The following is a 19,114-nucleotide window of genomic DNA, read 5'->3' as shown; positions in this document are numbered from 1 at the left end:
TGATATACAAAAATCAGTTGCATTTTTATACACTAAAAATCAACTATTGGAAAGAGAAATTAGGAAAACAATCCCATACAGTTATGTCAAAAAGAATAAAATGCTTAGGAATAATTTTAGCCAAGGAGGTGAAGACCTGTATACTGAAAACTATAAGACAGTGATGAAAGAAATTAAGGAAGATAAAATAAATGGAAAGGTATCCCATGTTCATGGATTGGAAGAATTAATACTGTTGAAATGTCCACACTATCCAAAGCGATCTACAGATACAATGCAATCTCTATTAAAAATTCCAATGGCATTTTTTCACAGAAATAGAAGAAGCAATCCTAAAATTCATATGGAACCACAAAAGACCCCCTAATAGCCAAAACAATTTTGAGGAAGAAAAACAAATCTGGAGGTTTTACACTCCTCAATTTCAAACTATATTACAAAGCTATGGTAATAAAAACTAGTACGGTACTGGCATATAAACAGACACACAGACCAATGGAACAGAACTGAGAGCCCAGAAAGAAACCCACACATATATGGTCAACTAATCATTGACAAGGACACCAAGAACACACAATGGGAAAAGGATAGTTTCCTCAGTAAATGGTGTTGGACAAACTGGATAGCCACATGCAAAAGAATGAAACTAGGCCTCTATTTTACACCACTTACAAAAAAATTAACTCAAAATGGATTTGGGACTTAAATGTAAGATCTGAAACTGTAAAGATCCTAAAAGAAAACACAGGGAAAAATGCTCCTTGACACTGGTCTTGGCAATGATTTTTTGGATATAACACCAAAAGCACAAGCAACCAAAACAAAAAAAATTGGGACTACATTAAACTAAAAACCTTTTGCACAGCGAAAGAAACAATCAAAAAAATTAAAAGACAACATACAGATTGGGAGAAAATATTTGCAAACCATATATCCAATAAGGAGTTAACATCCAAAATATATAAAGAATTTATATAACTCAGTAGCAAAACAAACAAACCAACAACCAAGTATCCCAATTAAAAAGTGGGAAAAGAAGCTTAATAGACATTTTCTCAAAGAAGACATGCAAATGGCTAATAGGTGCTCAGCATCACTAATCATGAGGGAAATGTATATCAAAACCACCATGAGATACCTCACCCCTGTTAGAATGGCTATTATCAAAGAGGCAAGAAATAACAAGTGTTGGTGAGGATGTAGAGAAAAGGCAACCCTTGTTCACTGTTGGTGGTACACTGGTAAAGCCACTATGGAAAACAGTATGAAATTTCCTCAAAAAATTAAAAATAGAACTACCATGTGATCCAGCAATTCCACTTTGGGATCTGGGTAGATATCCAAAGGAAACAAACTCATTACGTGGAAGAGATACCTGCACTCCTGTGTTCATTGCAGCATTATTCACAATAGTCAAAAGGGGCTCTATGGGCTTTCTCAATACCATCTGCCTAGATGCCTCATGCATCCGTTTCTACTCTATTGCTCCCACATCATATTGGATGCTAGGGCTTCTCTAGATGCTTGATACATGTCCTGGCTTGGTTTAGAAAGCAAAGCACAGATCCAACCTGTTGTCAGAAACCCAAATCTCTGTGTGGTTTAGAACATGCACATGTCTCTGATCTTCTACCCTGGGCTCAGCTCCACTTGGGAGTCAAAGCACAAGACCCTTTCTCAGAAAGACTCAATGGTATCGAACTGTCTTGTCCCTCAACTCCTCCCCCAATCTGTAGGATATATAGCTCCTCTCCAACAGGAAAAACAAGCTCTACATTACAAATAGTAATTATAATAATAATATTCTGAGTAAATAATATTAATCTGCCAATTTAAAATCCTTCAAATTGCATAGCAAATAAATTGAAATATGATAACAATAGATTTAACTAAATTTATAATAGCAGAGTGAATGAATTATACTATGAAGAAGTAGCAATTTGGAAAAGCTGCAATGGCAGTGTTTTGAAGAAATTAAATATCTCTAATGTCAATCCTGAAAAGCCACTCAAAGAATTACAATGTTTATGAGTAATACCATTTCTTCACATAGCTTAATCATCTGAAGAAAGGAAGATCATTTTGGTTAATTGATAAATGGGTATAAAAAATGCTTCAAAATTAAGGATAACAGCCTGTTCGTTTATTAAACTGGGGTTATAAATAGAAAAGTTTGTTTTATTATTAGCCATATTTTTACAACTTGGTTATAATATGCTTTTAAAATACTTAATATTTAGTGATTTTTAAATAAATTTCTCAGGCCATTTCATTAAAAAAAATTTTTAATTTTATTTTAAAAAATAGCCCTTAAAATTTTGAAGAACAATGTCTTCCATTAATTCTATCAATACTGTCTTTTTAATCTGTGTCCCAGGTATGCTAATAGAGAATCCTACGTAGTAGGAAAGCAGGTGCAATGGTCTAGAACTGTTCAAATAGCCCTCAGTCACATTAAGATGGGAACATTCAATGTAGAAAATATCTCTTTTTTTAATTTTTACTGAATTCTTACATAAATGGAACCTAAGCTATATGGAAATGGCATGCTTGCTAGTAGCACCTGGCTCTGGTTGTCATATTTTCAAAGGAAGTGGAGAAAATAGTGATGATTCAACAAAAAAGAATCTAAATAATGTAGCAAACAGAAGTTGGGCTGTGTGATATATGTTGAAGGAACTGTTCACTAAAGAGAGAAAAAAGTTTAGACGTGACAATTTGTGAAAATCTTCCATGAGAAAAAGTTCAGTTGCTTCTCTCTAGAGATATAATTACCAGATGTAAGAAAATGGAATTAATATGGGAGGAATTTAATGTGTAATATAGATCAATTAATTGACCAATATGATATAAAAAATAAATTGACTACAAAAAAAAAGAAAAACAAGCTCTGACATCCACATGCATTCTTTCTAACTGTGTTAATGGCAAGACTTTTTTGCACTGAGTCTTTCAGGATCTTAGTTTTGATATTCAAAAATCAGGATTTTGAAATCAAAACTTTTCCTTCAAACTGACTTGAGTCCATTTTGAACCTCAAACCTGAAAATTGATTCCTCTTTTTTATTTTCTCTCCTATGACACGCCTTCCCAGAAGAAATTGATGCCTCTGGTCTACTGTAAACAGGTGTGGGGATGGGGGGAGCTACAGGGATTAAAAGGAACCACTAAGAGGAATTTTTTTTAATGGTTAACATATTAAGATGTTGTACCCTATTCTTCAATTGTGAGGATTGCTTACCAAAGGATTTTGGCCCTTTGTAGCCATGCGTACACTCAGCCTGGCAGGAATGCAGCTTGTATATACTGCTCTGGCCCACATCAGCCTTTTTCCCCCTATTTGTTGGCAATATCTGGCTATATACAGTGTATGTTCATCAGGAACATTTGGTCTCCAATATTATTCAAGTGACTTGGATTCAGAGCCACCAGATACACAGAATATGCAGGTAAAAAGTAGAGCCAGCCTCTTCAGTATATTCCAGTACTATACTCCTTTTTAGTGTCAGGAAAACTCTGACACTAAAAAGGAAAAACAAAAGTGGAAAAGATGTATGTGTTTAAGAATTATTATCATTCTTTGAAGCCAATATGATTGCAAAAATTATCAGTAGCAAAGCTCATTAGTTCTTTTAACGTCAACTGAAATGCCAAGAATTCCTTCTGTCTTTCCAAGAATGTTTTGTTATACTTGGTAATTTTTTTATTGAAGTGAACTAAAATAACTCTGAAAGAAACTTCCATTATACAGCTGCAAGCCTTGGAGCAAAAGTAAATTTGGATAAGCTCAGTGAGGATAATTTATATCTGTGTCAACCTACCCTGGCCTGTAATTCTTTTCCTAAATTACATACAACTTTGATTAAAGTGAGTATTGCTTTTTTCTATCAATCACAGTTAAATGGGACCTATACGGAAGTCATTTCAACCTGAAACACAAAGAAGCCCCGATGTCAGTGTTTCAATAGTTTCAGCATTCAATAATTTGTACAAGAGTCTTACTGTCTCTGGCTTAGATGTGAGTCAAAGAAAGAAAAGAATAAAAGAAACCCAAGTGGTTCATAGAAACCTAAGGTTAGGAGGTCATCCAGTTCATCTGAAGGGTCACATTTCACCACCACAGGGGATGATAAATCACCCTATTTGAAAAAACTATAACCTTCTCAAATGGCTTATTCTTGTAGTCTATGTTCTTTGCGTTTTTAAAAAAATCTTCCCTGTTCATAAAATTAATATATATTTTTAAATATACATAATATTGCAAATAATGAGGAACTCTCCCTCTCCACCCCGATGATACTGACAACCAGTGCTAGTCACTGAAATACAAGCAGAGTTTGAGCCCTTGAGTCCGTGGGTGACTCAGGTGTATCTAAGGATTATCTGTTGCACTTCAGGGGCTGCCCTCTGGCACCCTATTTGTTGAAGTTTGGGAAGCCTTCGGGAGGGAACTCTCCTGGAGGAGTGCCCATGATAAGACTGATCTCCTGAGCAAGCCCTTTGCTGCTGGAGGTAAGGAGTGGTTCTGTGTGCTGTGTACACAGTGTACTGGACTTGCTGTCTCAGCCCTGTGAGGGGATGGGGGAATGCTGTGAATAGGAACTGTAAAAGTAATTTCTCTACATTCTGACTTACCAGGGCCAGACAACACCACCTTGATACCCATTTACAGATTATGAAAAAGGAGATGGAGGCATTCTTTCCTGGGGCCCAAAGACAGCTTGAGTGCATCTATGATGAGGCTGGTGGAACAGAGGTCTGGCCTCAGTGCCCACAGGGAGCAACCTCGCTGTTGTGAGCACATGTAAAAATCTCTTACATGTAAAATGGTACCAGATACCATTTTACACATTACAGGTTTAAAGAATAACCTCCTGCATATTATCTTATTGAATGCTCATAGCAATCTGTGGCAAAGGCTTGATAGATACATGAGCCTCTGAAACAAAATGCCGGGGGAGCCCCAAACATCTGACACCCTCTGTTCTTTGCTGGTTGTGTCTTTTGCTGTTAACAGATAAAAGTGGGTCTAGTCTTTAAACCACGATGTTAGTACCATATCCTTGTTCTCATCTCCTAGACCATGTTCTTCTCCTTTATAGCTCTACCAGAGTCTACTCTCAGGATATCTGCTATGCCTTCAGCCCCATTCTAAAGAAATGCTATCCAGAGACTTTTTTTCTTAAGAAAGTGGCTATAGCTAATTCATTAAACTTGTATGGCTATGTCTTGTGCCACGTATCTCCACCACCTGAGTATATGTTTTGGACCAGGAGAGGAACCCGACAATAAATCCCTGAACTGACAATCAGCCCATAAGGGGCCTGGTACTTCAGTTTTGTCCAACAGGGATGACGGAAGTTAATCAAACTTATCAAACTCTTGCACTTACGGAGTTTGGAGTTTAAAATATAGAGTTTGAATGGAGTAAAGAAAGTTGAAGGAGAAAGACACAGAGAATGCAGTACACAAGTGCCACTGTCAAATACTGGCTCCCCAAAATATCACCAAAACAACCTGTTGATAAGACAAAGCCAAGTGTATTGTTTACCTACTGAGAGAGAATACTACCTCAACAGAGTCTTGGTAGCATCTCAAAGAGTAAATGGCAAAATCAGGATATTGAATGAAATTTTGAAGTCTGGTTCTTTTCATGAGTGGGAGGGTCTTAATTAGGATAAGGTCAGGGTTATGACATAATAATTTAGGATTGGTGCACATGGCTAGGTAAGGATTTTGAGGGGAAGGGTTCAAAGAGTCTTGGGAATAAACTGGTTTTTGATGTATTCTATTGAAGAGTTAATGGATCTTCCAGGAAATTACTGGAACAAACTATGAAGTTATTTGCAACTTTTATCTTCCTGGGGAGAGTCTCCTGGACTAGTAAAATTATTCTGATGAAGACAATCAACTCGGTGGATGGTTTGGGTTCCCATCACAAAGCAGAAGAAGCAAAGAAGTAAATAGAAGCAGAAAGTAGAGAAACACTGTACAGAGCAGAAACAGAGAGCGTCTGAATCACAGATGGTGGAGCACTGGAAGACCAACTCTTATTGCAGAAAGTATGTTTTTCCCCTCATCAACCTGCTTTGCCCTCAGACAATCTGAGTCATCATGTAATCCAACCAGTAACTGGTACTGTTATTTCATGTTGAGCAAAAAGAATGAACCAACACAAAAAAGAGTATTCCATGATAAGCCTTGGGCTCACAAGTTTACATTCTCACTTACAGTTCCATTCAACAAAGCTTTGGAGTTGGTGGGATCCCATCTGGATATGAGAGAGAGAAAATTGCCAAATCAAGAAATCATGGATTCTGCTGGCATATCTGATATATTCCCTGGCATCAAAGAGTCAATGTAAGCTCATTATGCAGTGAATATCAGATCTCACCATTTACTTCTTAAGCCCACTACTTTGTGAACTGGAACGTGTTTATAGCAAAGTACATTTGGTTTCCAGTTACAAACTTGTGTTAGTTCTGTTGGATTTGGGAATTGTGTTTGTTCTTTTCCTGCAGTATTCACTCCCTAGGGTAATCCTCTTCTCTCTTGTTCTCTGACCTCTGGTTTCTCTTGGAGCATCTATCACTCCTGTCATTCACCATGAGCACCTCAAATTCCATCATTCAAGAGACAGTCTTTTTAGTTCTGATTAATTGCAACAGTCTGAGTGGCAGATGAGGAGTCACGAAGAGACACTCGGAATGAGCAGCCTACAGTGCCTCACACACAAAATGGTACCAAGGGCTGTTGTGCACCAGACATCTCTGTGATGATCGAGTTCTTCCTCTTATTTCTCCAACTCAGCTTTTTTGTTCTTAGAGCATCCATCTTTCAGCAAGATGTAACACATACTTAATCAAAAAGTCACAGAAAATTGTTTGTCATTGAAATGACAGTAAATATGCCACTATCATTCTGTTCACTTGCCTATAAAATACTTAATACACAGGAAAAAGAGTGTAAAGCCCCAGCTTTTATTTCTTCTAGAGACATGGAGAAGAAATTTGCTTGGGCTTACTGCATTTATCAAAGTGTTGGAGTGTTCTTTGGGACAAATGGTAGGTTACTGTTCCTTGAGTAGCATGATATGGTACAATCCCAGCCCTACAAATAACTGGCTCTGTGACCTGCATAAGCCACTTAAAATGTCACTTGTTCATTCCTTAAACAAGTATTTTTTTCCAGTTTAACTATGTGCCAGGCTGTCTGCTAAGATCTGGATACAGTGGCAAGTAAGATACAATCTCTACCTTCTTTGGCCTTACCGTGTAATAACGTCTTCAGCCAAAAAATAAGGCAATATCTACTTCTCAGGTTGTGAGGTTTAAGTGAGATTATTATATGTAGAAAGTGCCTTATTTGGTGCCAGCTCTGTGGTAAATACTCCTTTAATGTTATTTCTCTTCTTGTTCCTCTTTTAATAGCATTCCAGGTATATTTCATTCTAGATATGGCTCTATACCTAACTTCAGCATTTGAGAGGTTATATACAGACAGACAAAAATGCTATGCACAGCTGTCAGATACTCACGCTACCTTCTTGTGGCTGAATTCTCTATCTTTATTATCAATTTTGTGTGGTAGGGAGGAGTGAGGTATTGCCCTGGACTTCTTAAAAAAGAGTCTGCTATTTTTTAAAAAATCTATTTTAATCTTTATCTTAAGCAAATGTTGAGACCAGGATTAAAGTGCAAATAGTTTCATTGAGAGGTTAAAGAAAAACCTGTTTCTCTAGTTACAACACTTCTGATACCAAACGTATGGGGTTTTCAAACCAAGCAATTCTCCAATTTTATGCAGACATCAGCTGAGTGTTGTATAACGTAATTCATGTAGTACTAACTACTTGGAGTTAGTGCAGACACCACAGATTAAGAGCTCAGTTCCACAAGACTGCCCCCCACTTCAGATGCCAGTTGCAAGTCTGGGCCTCCCATACTTCTGACTGGCTGGTTATAAATTGAAGGTTCCCATGAACCCCTCCTCTGGTTCAGCAATTTGCTAGAATGGGTCTTATAACTCAGAAAACACTTTACTTACTATTACTAGTTTATTACAAAAGATATAACTCAGAAAGAGCCAGATGGAAGAGATGTATAGGGCAAGGTACAGGGAAGGGGCACAGAGCCTCCATGCCCTCTCCAGGCATACCATCTTCCCAATACCTCCATGTGTTCATCAACCTGAAAGCTCTCCAAACCCTGTATTTTAAGGGTTTTATGGAGGCTCCATCACACAGGCATGACCAATAATTATTAACTAAATCTTCTGCCCCTCTCCCCTCCCTAGAGGATGGGGGATAGGGCTGAACATTCCAAGCTTCTAATGAAGGCTTAGTCTTTCTGGTGACCAGCACCCATCCTAAAGCTAACCAGGAGCCCACCAAGACTCCCCTCATCAGAACAAAAGATGACTTATCACAACAGTACGAAGATTTCTTCTGTGTTGTGTATTTCAGTGGTATGTAACCTACAAGTCCTGTTCAAATACTCTAGCTTTTTGAGAAGAATCCAGAATCTCTTGCTTTTTTTTTTCTGGAAATGTTCGCGTTAGCAATGGTATTTCTAAGAGCTCTGTTCCTGAAACACAAGGCAAGGATGGTTCACCAGTCCTGGTGTCCTCCAGCTACTTTTCAACACATCCAACCTGCAATCCTGGAGCCTAGGAAGTCCCCAGACAGTTTAGTGGGATCATTCCTATCAGAAGATGGGGTCTAGAACCAGTCTTGCCATCTACATACAATGTACATGTAATGAACTCAGGCACTCACAAGTTTTCAGAACTACAGCCTCCCTCTACCCCAAAACTACTCCCATGTCTGCCTAACCCCTAATCTTTCCACATCTTTCTAATTATCTCCCCACTCTCCAGCACCTAGACTTAAGCCTTTTATGAGCTCATTTGCCTGGGACCCTGAGATTTATCCTGCTCTAATTTATACCATCCAGCGTAGGTTGGATCTTTTCCTTCAAATGCAATGAATTATCCAGAAGCATGATACTGTTACCTACCTGATTTCAAGTATGGTCAGTTTCTGGAGACTCTTGATTTATATCCTACTCACTGGATTATATACTGGGGACTTCAACACAGACCAAACCCGCGTTCACTCTGTACCTTAAGACACTACCATTTGGGGAACCCTACTGGACTAAATTACTAGGTTGGGTCCAAGCATCTGATGTCTTTCTCTCCCACTGGTCCATTCCTGTGGTCTGGCCTCCTTCACAGAAAACCTGGTTTGCATTTACCAGGAATGAATCAGGGCCTGGTTCAGATTGACCTAAAATGGATCAGGCCCATTCTTAGATTCTTGCCTTCATGGCTTCCACTCTATCCCAAATCAAAGGTACTCTCCTGCCATATGAGAAAAAGAGAATTTGGTCAATTCAGAGTTACTCCAGCCTACCTGGCTTGATCTTCCTCTTGGGCAATGTAATCTCAAAATATAGTCTAAAACCTATTAAGCTAAGGTACGTTACTTTGGCTTTATTCTGAAATAATTCTGCAAATATTTTCTGTGGAAAACTTTAAAACGTTCCCCTGTTTCAGTTTGTTTCTTCTCTTCTACTTGGTTGACTGTAACTTAAGGGTGGGAAGAAAAATAATGGGGCCTTGCAGAGTTTTCATCCAGGGCCCTCCACTGAATAAAGTCTAAAGAAGTGATGTGAGGTTAAAAACAAATACAAGGTCCCAGTTGATCATATCCCGCACACTTGCTCCAGGTGTATCTTTTTTTCTTTTGACATTTTTCATAGCCAAGGGATATGTTCTTTTATCTATTCAAAAAGGAGATGAGGATTTCCCTGGTGGTGCAGTGGTTAAGAATCTGCCTGCCAACACAGGGGACACGGGTTTGAGCCCTGGTCTGGGAAGATCCCACATGCCACAGAGAAAATAAGCCCATGTGCCACAACTACTGAGCCTGTGCTCTACAGCCCGCGAGCCACAACTACTGAGCCCGCATGCCACAACTACTGAAGCCCGCGCACCTAGAGCCCATGCTCTGCAACAAGAGAAGCCACTGCAATGAGAAGCCTGCACACCGCAACGAAGAGTAGCCACTGCTCACAGCAACTAGAGAAAAGCCCACGTGCAGCAACGAAGACCCAAAGAAGCTAAAAACAAATAAATAAATTTATTTTTTTAAAAAAGGAGATGAAACTACTTTAAACATGATATAAGTTGGAATCAATCAAATATTTGTTGAGCCTTCTATGTGCATTGGTTCACTCATTCCACTAATATCTATGGAGTGCCTGCTCTGAGACAGTCATCATCAGGGATGCAGCAACGAACAGTAGGGTATAATCCTACCGCTCTGGAGCTTCCTGGGCAGGACACACTTAGATCAAACAGGGGCAATTCTTGTGTCTGCGGAGGATCATCTAGGCTCTGCGGCATTCAGTGGTGCGGGGGAGGGGGGCAGTATAATTCTTTGTGATTTTATGTCTTTTGTGAGGGGGATGGGGAAATAGGTATAATTTTTTTTAATCAAGTAAGTATTTGCAAAGTACTGACTTTATTTTTTTATTTCATATTTAGATATTTTATTCATCTAGATATAAATCCTTATTCATTTTTATTAAGACTCAATCAAATGCTTAGAATATTCTGGAGAATCCTAGTGGCTCTTTTTTTTTTTACATCTTTAATTGCTTTACAATGTTGTGCTAGTTTCTGCTGTATAACAAAGTGCATCAGCTATATGTACACATATATCCCCATATCTCCTCCCTCTTGTGTCTCCCTCCCACCCTCCCTATCCCACCCCTCTACGTGGTCACAAAGCACCGAGCTGATCTCCCTGTGCTATGCAGCTGCTTCCCACTAGCTTCCTATTTTACATTTGGTAGTGTATATATGTCAGTGCTTCTCTCTCACTTCATCCCAGCTTCCCCTTCCCCCCACCCTGTGTCCTCAAGTCCATTCTCTACATCTGTGTCTTTATTCCTGTCCTGCCCCTAGGTTCATCAGAGCCATTTTTTTTTTTAGATTCCATATATATGTGTTAGCATACAGCATATATTTTTCTCTTTCTGACTTACTTCACTCTGTATGACAGACTCTAGGTCCATCCACCTAACTACAAATAACTCAATTTCATTCCTTTTTATGGCTAAGTAATACTCCATTGTATATACGTGCCACATCTTCTTTATCCATTCACCTGTCAATGGACACTTAGGTTGCTTCCACGTCCTGGCTATTGTAAATAGTGCTGCAATGAATATTGTGGTGCATGTCTCTTTTTGAATTATGGTTTTCTCAGGGTATATGCCCAGTAGTCGGATTGCTGGGTCATATGGTAGTTCTATTTTTAGTTCTTTAAGGAACCTCCATACTGTTCTCCATAGTGGTTGTATCCATTTATATTCCCACCAGCAATGCAAGAGGGTTCCGTGGAAATAGGTATAATTATACCATCTGTTATTTGGGGAGGTTGAGAAGGATAAATGAAAGAGATAAGAGATACATTAATTAGTTTACATATTTAGGAGAGTGACATCACCAAGATGGTGGCATTGGTCATTCCCAACTTAGCTTTCCCTCATAAGAACAACTCACAACTATTCATGGACAAGAAACCATTGAGAAAATCCTAGAACAAACTTAACAGTAGCTTGGGCTTAAAGGGAAAAACAGACTAAAACTAAAGGTCAATACATGTATTTATTGTTATGTATGCTCTCCTTGTATCCCAACAGTGTCTTAATGGAAAGAGATTGGAAACAGAAACAATTTTACCACTCAGCAGTAATGTTAAAAAAACAAAATGCCTTCAAGAATAATCCCTCTTCCTCTGCCTTTAGCCCACTTGTTGTCTCCCTCTTGCTGGCGTCTCTCTCCCACAAACATACCATTTTCTAGTCCTCGTACTCCCACAGTGCATCAAACAGAAATAAGACCATGCACTCAGCAAATGCAATTAACTAGTCACTGATTCGGTGCAGGTCCATTCACCTCCCCCGTTTAGACTAAGTGACATTATAACAGCATCTGTGGTACCGGAGAAAGGGCAAGCAGGAGCACCGGTGCCTCTGCTGCCTCCGCATAAGAAGGGCAGTACTTAATGTCCTACCAAGGTAGCAGGAAGAGCATTCAGGACCTTGACACATGAGGACAGACTGTCATTAGCAGACCAATTCGGCCACATCTTGCCATGGTTAGCACTGCACTGTGGAAATCAGCGTGGGCCCTTAGGAAAGAGGAATAGAGGCGTGGTCAGCAAGCCTGATTCTGAAGCCAATGCTGCTGCCTCTGGTCTCTGAGTCTCAGCATCTCTACAAGTGAGAACAGTAACATCTACCTTCCTACAATCAAAAAGCATGATGTCTACAGGAACCACTAACACTGAATGACAGTGAATATCAAAGGGGGTTTTAAGTACCAAATGAGGCAACTTCATAGGCATTTATTATATGAGATGATACTGAAATTTTCTGTACTGCTGGAGAGGTTATCTAGCACTTGAAGAAGGATTGTCAGAGACTGGTAGAACAAAAACCACCAGCAATAATAAAGCCACAGAGTTGGAGGAGCAGGCAAAACAGGGACTGATGGAATTGTGGAAAGGCTGAGTGGTTGGCATAACCAAATCCAGAGGTCCATGGAAGGACAGGAAGGGAAATTGCTGGGATTGAAATGCACTAACAAGCCCCAAGTCACTGGTTGGGTGAGTCGCTCACAGGTACCCAAACGAAGGGGCAGATTGGGACTCATCCTTTCCCTTGCTCATCTGGCACACGCAACTAATTCATACAAATTATTGCTGGAAGCAACCCAAACGTCTGCCAACTGATAAATGGATAAATAAAATGTGGAACATCGATACAATGGAATATTATTCTACTATAAAAAGGAATAAAGTGGGCTTCCCTCGTGGCACAGTGGTTAAGAATCCACCTGCCAATGCAGGGGACACGGGTTCAAACCCTGGTCCGGGAAGATCCCACATGCCGCGGAGCAACAAAATCCGTGCGCTACAACTACCAAGCCTGCGCTCTAGAGCTTGCGAGCCACAACTACTGAGTCCATGTGCCACAACTACTGAAGCCCACGCACCTAGAGCCCGTGCTCCGCAACAAGAGAAGCCACCGCAATGAGAAGCCCACTCTCTGCAACTAGAGAAAGCCTGCTCACAGCAACGAAGACCCAACACAGCCAAAAATAAAATAACTAAAATAAATAAATTTATTTTTAAAAAAAGGAATAAAGTACTGATACCTGCTACAACATGAATAAACTTTGAAAACATGCTAAGTGAAAGACTCCAAACCAGACGGCCACATATTGTATGATTCCATCTGTATGAAAAGTCCAGAACAGGCAAATCCATAGATAACAGAAAGTAGATTAGAGGTTGCCTAGGGCTGGAGAAAGAGGGGAATGGGGAGTGAGTGCTAATGGGTAGTCTTCCCGAGGCGATGAAAATTCTCTCAAATCAACTGTGGTCATGGTTACACATAATCTGTGAATACACTAAAAGCTACTGAATTGGATACTTTACACGGGTGAATTGCATGGTATCTTCCAAAAAGCTCCATAAAGCTGTTATAAAAGAAAAGTCATACTCCCTTTCTGACTCATGCCCAACTAACATTGGCATTCTCTGGTCAAGGCCAAAAGCATCACATAGTTAAATCCCCCTTTCCCAGGAATGCACCTACCAGGAGATGAGAAGGAGCAAGGGCAAGGCTGTCTGTGCAGGGACAGGGCTCAGAGACCTCGTCAGAAGCTCATGGCGGTGGTTCTGGGGTTTGGCTTCCTCAAGACATGCTTAATATTCTGTCTTCCTTTAAGCCTCTATTACATTAGAACAATTTCGCTATTTTGCTTCATCTCTTTTCTTACCAGGCTACACAGAATCAGACTAAAGAAACAAAAATTAACCATCTACCTGCCTTTCCAAATACATGATGGTCTAAAGAGGATCTATCTCAGTCAGGGCCAACCTTGGTCCTCACCAGCAACCACTCGCTGACATTTCTGCACAAACCCATAGTTATGTCACCTCTGCTCTCACATACGCCAGATGACAAGTGTCCCATCTACCCAAGATAAGCCATTCCTATTACACTCTCTCCCAGGGCTCTTTTCCTTCTTAGCACTTGTCTCAGTTTTATATGTGTGTTTGCTTATATCCATCTCCTCCATTAACCTGTAAGTGTCACCATAGTGTAACAACCTGGCAGTGAAGCTCACCACCTTGGCCCCTGCATACTGTACCTGGCACAGAGCCTGGCACAGGCCAGAATTTCTGTGAGCATCTGCTGAAGGAATAATCGAGACCTGGCGCGCTGCTTTGGAGATGTGCCATGATCAAGATCACCTTATTTCTTTTAAGTAATATTTCACAGTCAAAAGAGTCAGAGCTCCTCCACTTGTCTCCTTAATGAGCATGGATTTTCCCCCAAGCATTCCTCCCTTTGGGCACTACTCCTCTTTTATGTGGCATAGATGGGGTTAACCATGTGACCCTACGGGTTGTTATTATAGCCACTTCAATTGGTTCAAGCTTGGGCACATGACCAAAACTGGGCCAATCAGAATCCCCCTGAAACTTCTCCACCAGCACTTTCAGGAAAGATGCTCTAAGGCAGATTTTTCAATATCAGCCCTATTCACTTTTTGGTCAAGATGATTGTCTGCTCTATGCGTTCTAGGATGTATATCAGCATTCCTGATAGATTCCAGTAACAAGCCCCAGTTTGGACAACAAAAAACTTTTTCAGATATTGCCAAAAATCCCTTGCGGAGTGCAAAATTAACCCCAGTTAAGAACCACTGCTGTAAGATGTGCCTGTGGAAAAAATAAACCAGTTTTGCCTGCATCTGTGTCCCCTGGGGCTCCCTGGCAGGAAGCTTCCATGCGGAAGCCATCTGCAGGAGGAGAGGCCAACAGAAAAACAGTAAGAAAGCTGAGACATGAAACCTAATGACATCTAAATCTCATTTGGGTGTGATTTTTAGGTTATCTGCAACTAAAGCAGACTCCTGACACATAGGACCATACATAACGATCCTTTCTTAAGCCAAGTATGACCCCAGTATCTCTTGCAGAGTCACATTTACCTATTCCAATCACAGGCGAGCTGGTTAAAAAAGGCTCATGATCAGCCAAAAACAAACAAACACAAAAAGTGTCTGCTATCCATTGGGGCATCTTTTACAACTTTTGTATTCTTCATATGTTTTTTAGTACAGTGTGGGACACAAAGTAGCTATCACCCAAAAGTGGTTGAAGGATAGTGTGTGTGTTAGTTTCCTAGGGCTGCCTTCACAAATTACCACAAACTGGGTGGCTTAAAACAGTGGAAATTTCTTCTCTCACAGTTCTAGAGGCCAGAAGTCTGAAATCAAGGTGTCAGCAGGATTGCTTCCTTCTGGAAGCTCTAAGGGAGAATCTGTTCCATGCCTCTTTCCTCGCTCCTGGTGGATGCCAGCAACCCTCGGCATTCCTGGACTTAGAGCTGCATCACTCCAATCTCTGCATCGCATGGCCTTCTTCACTGTGCGTCTGTGTATATGATGCCGTCTCTTCTTATAAGAACATCAGTCATTGGATTTCGGGCCCACTCTAACCTAGTTGATATTATCTTAACTAATTACATCTGCAAAGACCCTAATTCCAAATCAAGCCACATTCTGAGGTGCCAGGTGGATGTGAATTTGTGGGGGACACTATTCAATCCACTACAGAAGGTATAGCAATACTTTATGTTAGAAAGCCCTACAGCTTTCACAGCATTTTCAAGAAAATAAATAGAGCAGGCAGGCATGAAAGTCACCTTTTCTCAAGGATGCTCTGAAATGGAGAACTCTGAGCTCCACAGAGTGAGTTAGAAAACCACTTTACAGCATCAGCTGGGAAACTAGAGACAAGCTGGATTGCCTGTCTGCAGACCAGTATGCCTCTCTTTCTTACTCTGTCTTAAGTTTCACCTGCAGCCTCAGTATGTGGATCTAAATGCTGGTTATATTGTTTTAAGAATCATCTGAGGGCTTCCCTTGTGGCGCAGTGGTTGAGAGTCTGCCTGCCGATGCAGGGGACACAGGTTCATGCCTCGGTCTGGGAAGATCCCACATGCCGCGGAGCGGCTGGGCCCGTGAGCCATGGCCTCTGAGCCTGCGCGTCCGGAGCCCATGCTCCACAATGGGAGAGGCCACAACAGTGAGAGGCCCGCGTACCACAAAAAAAAAAAAAAAAGAATCATCTGAGTTTCCATTTGCAGTTCTATCCAAAGCAACATAACACCACAGCCAACCAAAGGAGTTGCTATTTCTTTCTTTTTCCAGTTTATTTTGCAACACGGGTATGCATTTCTAAATTCATGCATTAATCAAACTGCCTACTAGATGATTTGTCCCAGAAGATAAGGACAAGGACTCCAGCAGAGCACTAGCAGCCAAAAACTTGCCATTTGAGAGTTATTACGTATGAAGGGCCTTTGTTCTCCTATGATCACTACCAGTGGCTCCTGGGTGGAAGCACAGGAGAAAACAGAAGGCAACTTTGCTTTGTTTCATGGCCAAATCCTAAACTGGAAAGGTTAATGGTTGTAATATCATATTGCAGGACTAAAACCTAAATTGGAGCTAAAAGCATCACTCCAAGGACATATTTTGAAGTAGGGTCATGCTTACCTCCAGTTATCATTGATAATCATTTGAAGTGTTGGGATTATCTACACTCATCCCTGCTTTCCAGTAAGAAATAGGACTTGATTTTCATTTGCAAAAGTGAACTCTATGTCCTCTCCATTTCCTATCAGGGTCTAGTCAGCTCAACAATTTAACAGAGGGGGAGGAGTCAAGATGGCAGCGTGGGAGGACGTGGAGTTCGCATCTCCCCACAACTAGGGCACCAGCTGGATGCTGGTGGGGGACCTCGACACTCAAGGTGACAGGAGGAACCCCCAAGCGACCAGGTAGGATGTGGGGGGACTGAGGGGGGGAGGAGAAGTGGAGGCTGGACAGCACCGGAGTCCCTGAGGGGTGGCCGGGAAGGGGGAGGAACCCTCGGGGGCTTGGAGGATCAGGGGGAGCGCGCCTAGCATTTCCCCTGCCCAATCAGGCTCTGGGAAGCCTGCTCGGCACCCAGGCTGGGTCCTCTGTTTTCCGGGGTCCCCTCCAGAATTGTGGGTCCTAGGGACATGGGAGGGAGGGAGAAGGGGGGAAGAGGAGAGGTGGATGGCGGGGGAGGGACCCTCCAGGACCAGAGGATCAGGGAGGCACGGTGGGCATTTCCCCTGCCCACTCAGCCCTGGGAAGACTGCTGGGCCCCCAGGCCGGGTCCCCCACCCTCTGAGGCCCCATCCAGCTGCAGGGATCCTAGGGCCATAGGAGGGAGGGAGTGGGGGAAGAAGAAGAGAGGCCAATGGAGAGGGGCCCTCCAGGATCAGAGAATCAGGGGGGAACGTGCCTACTCACCCACTCAGGCCCAGTGAGCCTGCTGGGGTCCTGGATCTGGTCCTCCATCCTCCAAAGCCTGGGTGGAGGCTGTGTTGGGTCCCTGGGTCCCTCCTGCTGTGTTAAGCCTAAGCCCCACCCCCCCCAGGGCCTTTTCCAGCTCTGTGGGTCCTAAGCATAGGCCCCACCCACTGCCTAAACCCAGCCCCTGCCTAAGCCCCGCCCCCCAAAGCCAAGGCCTTTTCTGGCTTTTTTTTTTTTCTCCTCTTTTTTACTATTGTGGTTCTGTTTTACCTTCTGGTTGTTGTTTCATCTATAGTTTTATTTTTTTATTCTTTCTAACATATCTTTTAGTTTTTGAATCTTATTTTATTTTTTACTCTTTGTTATTGTTCTGCTTCTTTTTTTTCTTTTTTTCTTTCTTTGCCACCCTGCATGACTGGCTAGATCTTGGTTCACGAGCTGGGGCTCAGGCCTGAGCTCCTGCGGTGGGAGCTCCAAGTCCGAACCACTGGACTAACAGAGAACCTCAGACACCAGGGAATATTCATCAGAGTGAGGTCTCATGGAGTTCCTCATCTCAGGCAAGACCCAGCTCTACCCAACAGCCTACCAACTCCAGTGTGGAAGCGTCAGGCCAAACAACCAGTAATACAGGAACACAAACCCACCCATCAAAAAATTTAAAAAATGAGATGACAAAAAAATGTGACACAGATGAAGGAGCAAGGTAAAAACCAACAAGACCAAATAAATGAAGAAGAAATAGGCAACCTACCTGAATTCAGCAAGGATAGTAAAGATGTAAAGAATTCAGAGTAATGATAGTAAAGCTGATCCAGAATCTCAGAAACAGAATGGAAGAACGGATTGAGAAAATACAAAAAATGTTTAACAAAGATCTAGAAGAACTAAAGAACAAACAAACAGAGATGAACAACACAACAATTGAAATGAAAAATACACTAGAAGGAATCAATAACAGAATGAGGCAGGAGAATGAATAAGTGAGCTAGAAGACAGAATGGTGGAAATACCTGCCGAGCAGCAGAACAAAGAATGAAAAGAATTGAATATAATCTCAGAGACCTCTGGGATAACACTAAACACACCAACATTCGATTCATAAGAGTCTCAGAGAAGAAGAGAAAAAGAAAGGGTCTGAGAAAATATTTGAAGAGATTATAGTCGAAAACTTCCCTCAGATGGGAAAGGAAATTGTCACCCAAGTCCAGGAAGCACAGAGAGTCCCATACAGGATAAACCCTAGGAAAAACACACCAAGACACATATTAATCAAACTAACAAAAATTAAATTCAAAGAAAAAATATTAAAAGCAGCAAGGGAAAAACAAAAAATAACATACAAAGGAATCCCCATAAGGTTATCAGATGATTTTTCAGCAGAAACTCTGCAGGTCAGAAGGAAGTGGCAGGATATACTTAAAGTAATGAAAGAGAAAAACCTACAACCAAGATTACTCTACCCAGCAGCAAGGATCTCATTCAGATTCGATGGAGAAGTCAAAAGCTTTACAGAGAAGCAAAAGCTAAGAGAATTCAGCACCACCAAACCAGCTTTAAAACAAATGTTAAAGAAACTTCTCTAGGTGGGAAACACAAGAGAAGAAAACGACCCACAAAAGCAAACCCAAAACAATTAAGAAAATGGTAATAGGAACATACATATCAATAA

Source organism: Delphinapterus leucas, chromosome 3 (genome assembly GCF_059928025.1).
Source record: "Delphinapterus leucas isolate spDelLeu-1000000601 "Yukka" chromosome 3, BTC_Dleu_Yukka2, whole genome shotgun sequence".
NCBI lineage: Eukaryota > Metazoa > Chordata > Mammalia > Artiodactyla > Monodontidae > Delphinapterus > Delphinapterus leucas.
The sequence above is the reverse complement of the archived record's forward strand: the minus strand, read 5'-3'. Positions refer to the sequence as shown.